Consider the following 10,574-nt stretch of genomic DNA (forward strand, 5'->3'; position numbering starts at 1 on the left):
GTCTGCAAGATAAAGTCCATGCCTTTAAGCTACGGACATAGAGCTCTTCAGTTCTCAATCCAGAGCCCCAGTTCATACAAAGTAACAGAGTTTTCGGAGGGTGACAGGCCAGAAATCAGGATTTTAAAAAGATTCCCAGGTGATTCTAATGTGCAGCCAAGGTTGAGAACCACTTACTTAGAGTCATAGAACTTCAGATCCATGAGGCAACCTACTGGACAGCCCTGCTTCACTCCTTGGTTGTTGACAGGACTCACCTGTGTTGAATTGTGTACAACTAAATACAGGCCACGCCTGGGGAATGAATTATATTTGGAGTATGCAAATCCTTTGTTCTGTAATGGTTGGCCGTAGATAATTCTGGCAGTTAAATAAAAGAAAGTCTGCTAGGATGCTCCCAGGAAATATTTTACTTTTTTAAAAAAGATTTTTAAAAATTGAATTTTAGAGAGAGGAAGGGAGGGGGAGGGGAGAGAGAGAGAAACACACTGATGTGAGAGGGAGATATCAATCAGCTGCCTCCTGCATGCCTCTATGAGGGATTGAGCCTGCAACCCGGGCATGTGCCCTGACTGGGAATTGAACCAGAACCTTTCAGTGCACTGGACAATGCCCAACACTGAGCACACCTGCCAGGGCAGACTTTACTCCGTGATAAAAGGAGAGATTCAGGAGGAGACTTCCTCTCATACCCCTACCTTTCTGCACTTGATACTCTCGTGAGAGTCTGTGATGCTTAAAGCTGCAGCATTCAATTTGTGACCAAGAGGGACAGTGTGAAGACAAAGCAAATGGCAAAGCAGAAGGAAGGAAAGAGCCCAGGTCCTTGATGACATCTTTGAACCACTGCACCAGCCCTAGAGCCATCATGACTCCATGATCTAGTTCGAGAGAGAAGTAAATGTCTTGATTGCTTAAACTGCTGCTACCTACCTGGAGCTAAAGGCTTCTACAAACTTGAAGGGACTTTTATCTCTTTAGTGCAACCTCCCTTATTTTACAGCTAAGGAAACAAGGATACAACGGCAATATAAGAACCAAAGACCAAAGCTAAGCCAGGACTCTCAGGCCTGTGTTCCTTGGACCACATTATGCTGCTTATTTTACTTGACTTTTTTTAAAGCAATATTAGGCACAGAGTACTCTACACATAGGGATCATGGGGTGGCTTCCCACTACAGTTCAAAACAACTGGAATCCAACCACATCTGAACTTGTCAAAACTGCTGGATCCTGCCCAGCCGGTGTGGCTCAGTGGTTGAACATACGCCTATGAACCAGGAGATCACAGTCCGACTACTCGTCAGGGCACATGCCTGGGTTGCAGGTTCAATCCCCTGTAGGGGGTGTGCAGGAGGCAGCCAATCAATGTTTTCTCATTGATGTTTCTATCTCTTCCCCTCATTGAAATCAATAAAAAAATATAATATTTTTAAAACTGTTGGATCCTACACATGTGAAAAACGATAATTTTATGCTAATTGTCTTAAATTTTTAAAAAAGCAGCTGATTCCATCAGGGAAGCGTCTAGTCAGCTTTCAGTGACTCCCAGTCACAGCCTTTCTTCCCTCTTGGTTCACTATTTTATTCAGAGTTCTTCCTTTGTATTATGCTCTCTTAGGCACAATAAACATAATTACAGCCCTCAGGGGTTGTAAAGCTAATAGAAAAGACAGAAAATAAACATGTAAACACACAAATACGTAATTACAAATCAGAATGAATTTGGCCAAACCAAAATGAATAGGATGCAGATAAGAGAAAGACAAGAAGACCTTAAACATGAGATATCTGGGAAGATCTCTTAAGCAGAGCTAAAAGTTGAGGAGTAAAACATTTGAAAGATGGAGAGAAAATTATTCCAGGCAGAACATAATGTGTAATGCTCAGACAGGAAAGGATTTTACTTTCTTAAACAAAATGTGAATGAACCTAAGATGAGGCTAGGGCCAGCTCATAGCATAGGAAGGAATCTGGATTTTTAAAAAATATGTTTCTATTGATTTCGGGGAAAGGGGGAGATAGAAACATCAATGATGACAGAGAATCACCAACTGACTGCCTCCTGCACCAGAGCCCCACTGAAGCCAGTCCTGCTCCATAGGGTTGGCCTCTGCACAGCAGCTAAGGACAGTCTTCACAACCAATGGGCCTGGGCGGGGGCGGAGGGGTGGCACCTGGAGCACCAGCTCGTGTGATAGGAGACTGCCACTGTGCTGCTACATAAGGCTACTCTACTAAGACTGGGAGATATAGCAGCTCTACCTCATACATAGAAACAAACACAGGGAGGCAACCAAAATGAGGAAACCAAGAATGAAAGAGTAGAACAAGCAATCTACTAAATGCAGAGTTCAAAACACTTTATAAGGATGCTCAATGGACTTAGGGGAAGAGTAGTTGAACTTAGTGAGAACTTCAACTAGAGTTAAGAAATATAGCCCTAGCCAGTTTGGCTCAGTGGATAGAGCGTCGGCCTGCAGACTGGGGTCCCGGGTTCGATTCTGGTCAGGGAGGGGCATATACCTTGGTGGTGGGCACATTCCCAATAGGCAGCTGATTGATGTTTCTCTCTCATCGATGTTTCTAACTCTCTATCCTTCTCCCTCTCTATAAAAAAATCAATATTTTTTTAAAAAGAGAGTTAAGAAATATAAAAGTGGAGATAGAAAACAAAAAAGAACCAGTCAGAAGTGAAAAATACAGTAACTGAAATGAAGAATACATTACACGGAATCAATAGTAGAGTAGATGAAGCTGAGAAATCAGTGATTTGAAAAATAAGGAAGCAGTAAATACCCAATCTGAAAAACAAGCAAAAAAAAAGGGGGGGGGATAGTATAAGGGACGCTTGAAACCACATCAAGCATACCAACATTCACATTGTGGGTGTGCTGGAAAGAAGAAAGAAAGCAAACCTTTCTCAAAAAAATGATGAAGCTGTAACTGGTTTGGCTCAGTGGATAGAGCATTGGCCTGTGGACTGAAAGGTCCCAGGTTCAATTCCGGTCAAGGGCATGTACCTTGGTTGCAGGCACATCCCCAGTAGGAGGTGTGCAGGAGGCAGCTGATCGATGTTTCTCATCGATGTTTCTAACTATCTGTCTCCCTCTCTGTAAAAAAAAAATCAATAAAATATATATATATATATATTTTAAAAATTATGGAAAGCTAGTTCCCTAATCTGGTGAAGGAAATAGACATACAAGTCCAGGAAGGACAGAGTCCCAAAGAGGCCCACACCAAGACACATCAAAGTCCTGGCCAGTTTGGCTCAGTGGATGGAGCATTGGCCTGTGGACTGAAGGGTCCTGGGTTTGATTCCAGTCGAGGGCATTTGCCCAGAGTGCAGGCTCTGTCCTCATTGGGGGGCATGCAGGAGGCAGCCGATCAATGATTCTCTGTCATCATTGATGTTTCTATCTCCCCCTTTCCCTTCCTCTCTGAAATAAATAAAAATATATTTTTAAAAAGACAATTAAAATACCAAAGGTTAGAGACAAAGAATCTTAAAAGCAGCAAGAGAAAAGCAGTTAGTTACCTACAAGTGAGCTCCCATAGGCTGTCAACTGATTTCTCAACAGAAACTTTATTGGCCAGAAATATTCAAAATGATGAAAAACAAGGACCTACAACCAAGACTACCTAGCAAGGCTCTCACTTAAAACTGAAGGAGATGCCCAGCCAGTGTGGCTCAGTGGTTGAATGTTAACCTATGAACCAGGAGGTCATGGTTCAATTCCTGATTGGGGCACATGCCCAGGTAGCGGGCTCAATCCCCAGTAGGGGGCATGCAGGAGGCAGCTGATCAATGATTCTCATCATTGATGTTTCTGTCTCTCCCTCCTTCCTCTTTGAAATCAATAAAAAAACATTTTTTTAAAAAAACTGAAGGAGAAATAAAGAGCTTCCCAGACAAGAAAAAGCTAAAGGAGTTCATCATCATCAAACCAGTATTAGAAGGAATATTAAAGGGACTGTCTATTAAAGACCCATCTCACAAAAAACACACACATCCTAAATGTAAAGAGATGGAAAAAGATACCTCATGCAAATACAAAAAAGAAAGCTGGGGTAACAATTCTTATACAAGACAAACTTTAAAATAAAGGCTATAACAGTAGACAAAGGAGGACCCAGCAATTCCATTTCTGGGTGTTTATCCAATGAAATCTAAAACACTAACTCAAAAAGACATATGCATCTATATTTCTATTGCAGCATTATTTACAATAGTCGACATATGGAAGCAATCTAATTGTCCATAAACACATGAATGGATAAAGTAGAAGTGGTGCATATATACAATGGAATGACTTAGCCATAAAAAAAGAATGAAATCTTGAGGGGGACCAAGATGGCGGCATAGGTAAACACCTGAACTTGCTGCCTCGCACAACCACATCAAAACTACAACTAAAAGACAAAACGGCCGAAACCGGTTTGGCTCAGTGGATAGAGCGTCGGCCTGTGGACTGAAAGGTCCCAGGTTCGATTCCGGTCAAGGGCATGTACCTGGGTTGCAGGCACATCCCCAGTGGGAGATGTGCAGGAGGCAGCTGATCGATGTTTCTCTCTCATCGATGTTTCTAACTCTCTATCTCTCTCCCTTCCTCTCTGTAAAAAATCAATAAAATATATTTAAAAAAAAATAAAAATAAAAATAAAAGACAAAACGGATATCATCCAGAACCACAGGAAGGCTGGCTGAGTGGAAGTTTGACAACTAGAAGGAAAGAGAAAAGTGCATTGAGACTAGTAGGAGGTGCAGAGGTCCGGAAGAGCGGAGGTACGGAGGCACGTGAAACAGGCTGGCAACTGGGTACACTGTGGTCTTTTTAAATCGGGAGGGAGATACAAGCTCCCAACTACTCTGTTCTGAACTCCAGTTACAGGCGAGACTCTGGGGACCCAGACTCATACGGGGAGAAACTGAACTATCTGGCATCGGGCCAGAACACGAGGGCGGCTTTCTCTCAGAGGTGCTTGCAGCGATCATTGTTCCTGCACCAGGACGCAGGACACAGAGACCCAGGGACCTCTTCAGGGCAGGGCTGATGGGCAGCCATTGCTGTTTGCCCTGGTGATTCCCTGAGACCCCGCCCCACCCAATTTACAACCCCACCCAAGCTGTGAGCAGAAGCTTTTACATATGAATGGCCTGGCCTTTTGCAATCTAAAACCTAACAAACTGCAGCTGGGTCAAAAAGCCCCAGAGCTTCCAAAAGAAGGGCTAAGGCTCAACAGCAGCCTGCATTGCTTCACAGCTGGGCCTCATCTGGGCACGTCCAAACCTCAAGCAAAGAGGAGGAATCTGCAGATCTCTCTGTAGCTCCTGCTGGGTGGCCTCAGGAAGTGGCTGACTTTGCACCTCCTTGTAGATCCAAGAGCCAGTGTACCCAGTGGTCAGGGTGAGACCATACCAGATTACAACTCTTCAGATCCATAAGAGACACACTCAGGGGGCAGACTCAGTGATCACCAAAGCCCCACTGAAGCAAGTCCTGCCCCATAAGGGTGTCTCCAGCACAGAAGTTCTCCCATTGTAGACACAACTGGTCCTCACAGCCAATTGGCCTGGAGGTCAATTCCTCCCAGTGATACCAACAGCAATCAAGGCTTAACTACAACAAGACTGTGCACACAGCGCACAAAGGGGTGCACCAACAGTATCCACCTCAGGTAATTAGGGAGGCTGAGCCACTGGGCCCTATAGGACACCTAGTACACAAAGCCACTCTATCAACACAGGGAAGTAGCCAAAATGCGGAGACAAGTCACAAATGAAAGAAATGGAGGAAAGCAAACTACTGGATATAGAGTTCAAAACCTTGGTTATAAGGTTACTCAAGAATCTTCTAGAAACCTCTGAGAAATTTAGTGAGACCCTCAAGGATATGAAAAAGGACCAATTAGAAATTAAGCATACACTGACTGAAATGAAGAATGATATGCAGAGATCCAACAGAAGACTACAGGATCCCAAGAATCAAGTCAAAGATTTGAAATACAAAGGAGCAAAAAACACCCAACCGGAAAAGCAAAAAGAAAAAAGCACCCAAAAATATGAAGATAGTGTAAGAAGCCTCTGGGACAACTTCAAGCATACCAACATCCGAATTATGGGGGTGCCAGAAGAAGAGAAAGAGCAAGATATTGAAAACCTCTTTGAAGAAATAATGACAGAAAACTTCCCCCTACCTGGTGAAAGAAATAGACTTACAAGTCCAGGAAGCCCAGAGAACCCCAAACAAAAGGAATCCAAAGAGGACCACACCAAGACACATCATAATTAAAATGCCAAGAGCAAAAGACAAAGAGAGAATCTTAAAAGCAGCAAGAGACAGTTACCTACAAGGGAGTACCCATATGACTGTCAGCTGATTTCTCAACAGAAACTATGCAGGCCAGAAGGGAGTGGCAAGAAATATTCAAAGTGATGAATGCCAAGAACCTACAACCAAGATTACTCTACCCAGCAAAGCTATCATTTAGAATTGAAGGTCAAATAAAGAGCTTCACAGATAAGAAAAAGCTAAAGGAGTTCATCAGCGCCAAACCAGGATTATATGAAATGCTGAAGGATATTCTTTAAGAAGAGAAAGAAGAAAAATGTAAAGATAAAAATTATGAACAACAAAATGACAACAAATACATATCTATCAACAAATGAATCTAAAAATCAAGTGAATAAAAAAATCTGATGAACAGAATAATAGAATATTATAGAATCAGGGGCATAGAAAGGGAGTGGACTGACAATTCTCGGGGGGAAAGGGGTGTGGGGAGTGCGGGAAGAGACTGGACAAAAATCAAACACCTATGGATGAGGACAATGTGGGGGGGAGTGAGGGCATGGGGTGGGGTGGGAACCAAGTGGAGGGGAGCTATGGGGCAGAAAAAGAGGAACAACTGTAATCTGAGCAATAAAGATTTATTTAAAAAATAAAAATAATGAAATCTTGCCATCTGCATCAACATGGATGGACCTGGGAGGTACTGTGCTGAGTGAAGTAAGTCAGACAGAAAAAGATAAATGCCATATGATTTCACTTCTATGTGGAATCTAAAAATAAATGAACAAGCAGAACGGAAACAGACACATAGATATGGAGAACATTTTGACAGTTACCAGATTGGAGGGGACTGGGAAGGATGAGTGAAAAAGATGAAGGGATTAAGAAGTACAAATTGGCCCTAGCCAGTTTGCTCCGTGTTAGAGTGTTGGACCTTGGACTGGAGGGTCCCAGGTTTAATTCCAGTCATGGCTCAGTGATTGGGTGTCAACCTTTGAACCAGAAAGTCACGGTTCGACACAGTTGGGGCACATGCCTGGGTTGTGGGCTCGATCCCCAGTGGGGGATGTGCAGGAGGCAGCTGATCAATGACTCTCATCATTGATGTCTCTATCTCTCTCCCTCTCCCTTCCTCTCTGAAATCAACTTTAAAAAATATTTTTTTAAGGCAACAAAGAGACTATTCTGTTGGAGGACACCTAGACCCAGAGGAGAGGTGTGGGCTCGAAAAACAAGTACTTTAGCACCAGAGGGCCAGCTCCATCATGGCAGAACGGTGCCCTGAGACCCTGCCTGGGACAGCGCGGACACGGTCAGCCTGCTGTGGGGAGCAGGTAGGGTCCCTGCCCTGGGCAGGACGCTGGAAGGGTGGCCCTCGGTCTCTGCCATCGTATGCAGGCTCTGTGACCGCCTGCCATTCCTCTCATCTCCCACTTCACGCTGTGCCCCTGTGCTTTCCCCGAAGGCCCACCTCCCTCCCGGCCCCACCCCTTGCTCCCGGTGCCCCTGTGGTTCTCAGAACATCTGTGCGTGTGTGGCCAAAGCACTCCTGAAAGGTGGGTGCCCCGTGCCAGTCAGCGCTCTTTTGTGGGGGCAGTGAGCCCAGCAGTGCTGGCGGGAAGCAGACATGGTCCCAGGTGTAGGCAGCACATTAAAGGCCGTGTGGAAGTGAATACAGGAAGCATGGGCAGCCTTATTACCCCAAACAAGCAGGCCAGTTCTGGCCCCACCGAAGGGCGTTCTGTGAAAGCCCACGTCCTGGTAAGTGGCCGAGCCCACTGCTGGGCACAGCTGCAGGGTGACCCACCCCGTCTCCCTGGAGGGCTCATTAGCTAAGGAGACACAGAACAGCAGTCATGTGGAGGGACTCAACAGAAGGGACAGTGTGGACACTGAGGTTACGTAAGTAGAGGGGCCCGCCAGGTCCTGCCTAACAATCGCTGGCTATTTCTGGGGCAGGGTCTTCCTGGCTCTGCAGTCTCGGCGGAGACCAGCCACCTTCTCAGCCTAGAAGTCCGAGTTCCCAGCTCACGGGGTCCCCTGGGCGGTGCCGCTGAACCTGGCCAGCCCACAGGCTGACAGTGTATGTGCTCTGGCATCAGCAAATGGGGAGTCATGGCTGGAGGACCCGCCTCCCTGCTGTGGGGCTCTGAGTGCAGGTAAGTGTGCACGCGGCACTCCATGGATGACACACCCGGGTAAGTGCACGTGGAGTTCTGTCGGCCTCATACGGTCGTTTATCCGGGGCCTTCATGGTCTGTCGCGCTCACACGCGGCATTGCTCTGCACCACAAACACTTCTGCTTAAAGCAATGTGTATTCCTAGGAAACCTCATCTTCTCTAAAATCGCACACGAATAGCAGGACTTGTGTGAAAGTGGGGTTAGGACAGACCACGCAAATCCTACCAAATTTTGTGACTCGAGCACTAATAAAATACCTCGGACCATCCAGGCGGCAGGCGGCGGGGCCAGGGGCGGGCTGCCATGGGGAGTGTGTCCCCAGAAAGTCTAAGGGCAAAACTGCAATTAGCGCCAGGCTGCCAGGTGCCACGGCAAGCAGATGAGAGGAATTCTGAGCCAAGGGCCCGTCAGTACGCTGGGCACAGCGGGCAGTGTGGCCTGTCCTGAGGAGCGAGGCCCAGGGAGAGCAATGTCTTCGCCTCCTGGGTCCGGAGTGGCCAGAGGCTCCTCCCGCTCAGCCGTCCCTTCCTGCTGAAGACTGTAAAGCCCCTCCCACCATTCCAGCTCTTTCTGCCAGGGCAGAACCCCAGATGAACCTCAGCAGTGTCCGCAGTGTGTCTCACACACGCACGGCGTCGCTTACAGACCCGCAGAAGCCGGCCAGCCGGTCCTGACACGCCCGTCCTGCACGGCGCCCCGGTTCCCCGCACAGGTTCCCCGCACGCCTCCCATGAGCCTGCACTCCCCCGCTACTTCCCCGGACCTGCACACTGACGCACAGGCCTGATCTGTTAGGCAACGGCCGCTGCACCCCAACACGCACACTGGGCCTGGCGAGAGACAAGCCCGGATTTCTGAGGAGGGAACAGAACTCGGGCTTCTCAGCCACATGTGCGTGTTTAACACCCGCTTGGTGGCTCTGAACAAAACGAGGCGTGTGTGCATGTGTGCGTGCGTGTGCGTGTCTTGTGCTTCAGCTTCTAGTTCAGACGAGGAGTCTGTGTAAGAGGGAAGTTTTTCTATTGAGTAGTTGCTTCCCATTTTTCAAGTTTCTTTGGAACCAGACAGGGTTTCTTAAAAGTTGTCATGGACAGAAGAAGCAACAGAAAATTTGAACAGCACCGTATCGAGTAAAGTAACAGAATTCACAACCAAGAACCTTCCCCCACAGAAAACTTCAGGCTCACGTGACTTCACTAATGAATCCTATCAAACTGACTTCACTAATGAATCCTATCAAACATGTAAGGAACAAATAAAACCATTCGTGCACAAAGTGTGGATCCTGTTTGGGTCTGGGAGTGGGAAGGTCTCTCATTTACTATTTGCGGTAACTGAGAGGCCACAGCTCGGGGCAGCCTGAGGGAAGGACAGTGCCCGCCTACCCACCAGACAGCCCCCGGGGTCCCAGGCTGTCACTCGAGGAGGCAGGACCCGCAGCCACTCGGGCTCCTGAGAGGGCCTCACCTCCAACACGCTCCAACGTGTGAGTGCGGGGTAGACCCCATTGGGCCTGGGCTGAGCCCACTGCCACATGGAAAGGTGGCTGGAAGAGATGCCATTTGTCGCTCACAGTCACCCAGGAGCAATGGGTGAGGAGTGCAGGCGGCACCTCCTCCAGCTCCCTGCCAACAGGCGGCAGTCTAGGGCAGCGGGTCACCAACCGGTGGTCCGCGGGGTCCGAAAGGCTGGAGACCGCTGGTCTAGAGCGCTCTGGTAGTGACGCAGCCCCTGGGACTGAGGTGGCCAGGGACAAAGGTCTCCCCGAGTTCCCCTTTGAGGTGGTTTTTGGGTGAGTCCCATGTTTATGGGTCTCATATATCGGGAAGAGATTCAGGGACCGACCAAAGGTGGGTGGCTCCCAGACTCCGACCTTCGTTCCTGGGAAAATAGAAACCCGTGAGAGGGAGGTGACACTGCCTCACTGCCAATCGTAGGGGGAAGGGACCTCCCCAGGCGCTGGGGCTGAACAAATGCTTCGGGAAAACTTTGGCTCTCCAGGGCATAGCTGTTGGGAGATATCTACTTGCTGGCGACGGGGATGGTAAACCGAACACCTGGGGATGCATGGGGGCGCTGCCGGTTGTCCCCCCCC

The 10,574-nt window shown here is 47.7% G+C and overlaps 1 protein-coding gene across 1 annotated transcript in view; it reads right to left on the minus strand.

Moving 5' to 3' along the window:
• The window catches only part of ADORA2B (adenosine A2b receptor), a 20,106-nt gene that overhangs the window by 3,216 nt on the left and 6,316 nt on the right, over positions 1-10,574 (minus strand). The window lies entirely within an intron of this gene.

This window comes from Myotis lucifugus, unplaced genomic scaffold (genome assembly GCF_000147115.1).
Source record: "Myotis lucifugus unplaced genomic scaffold, Myoluc2.0 scaffold_355, whole genome shotgun sequence".
Lineage (NCBI taxonomy): Eukaryota > Metazoa > Chordata > Mammalia > Chiroptera > Vespertilionidae > Myotis > Myotis lucifugus.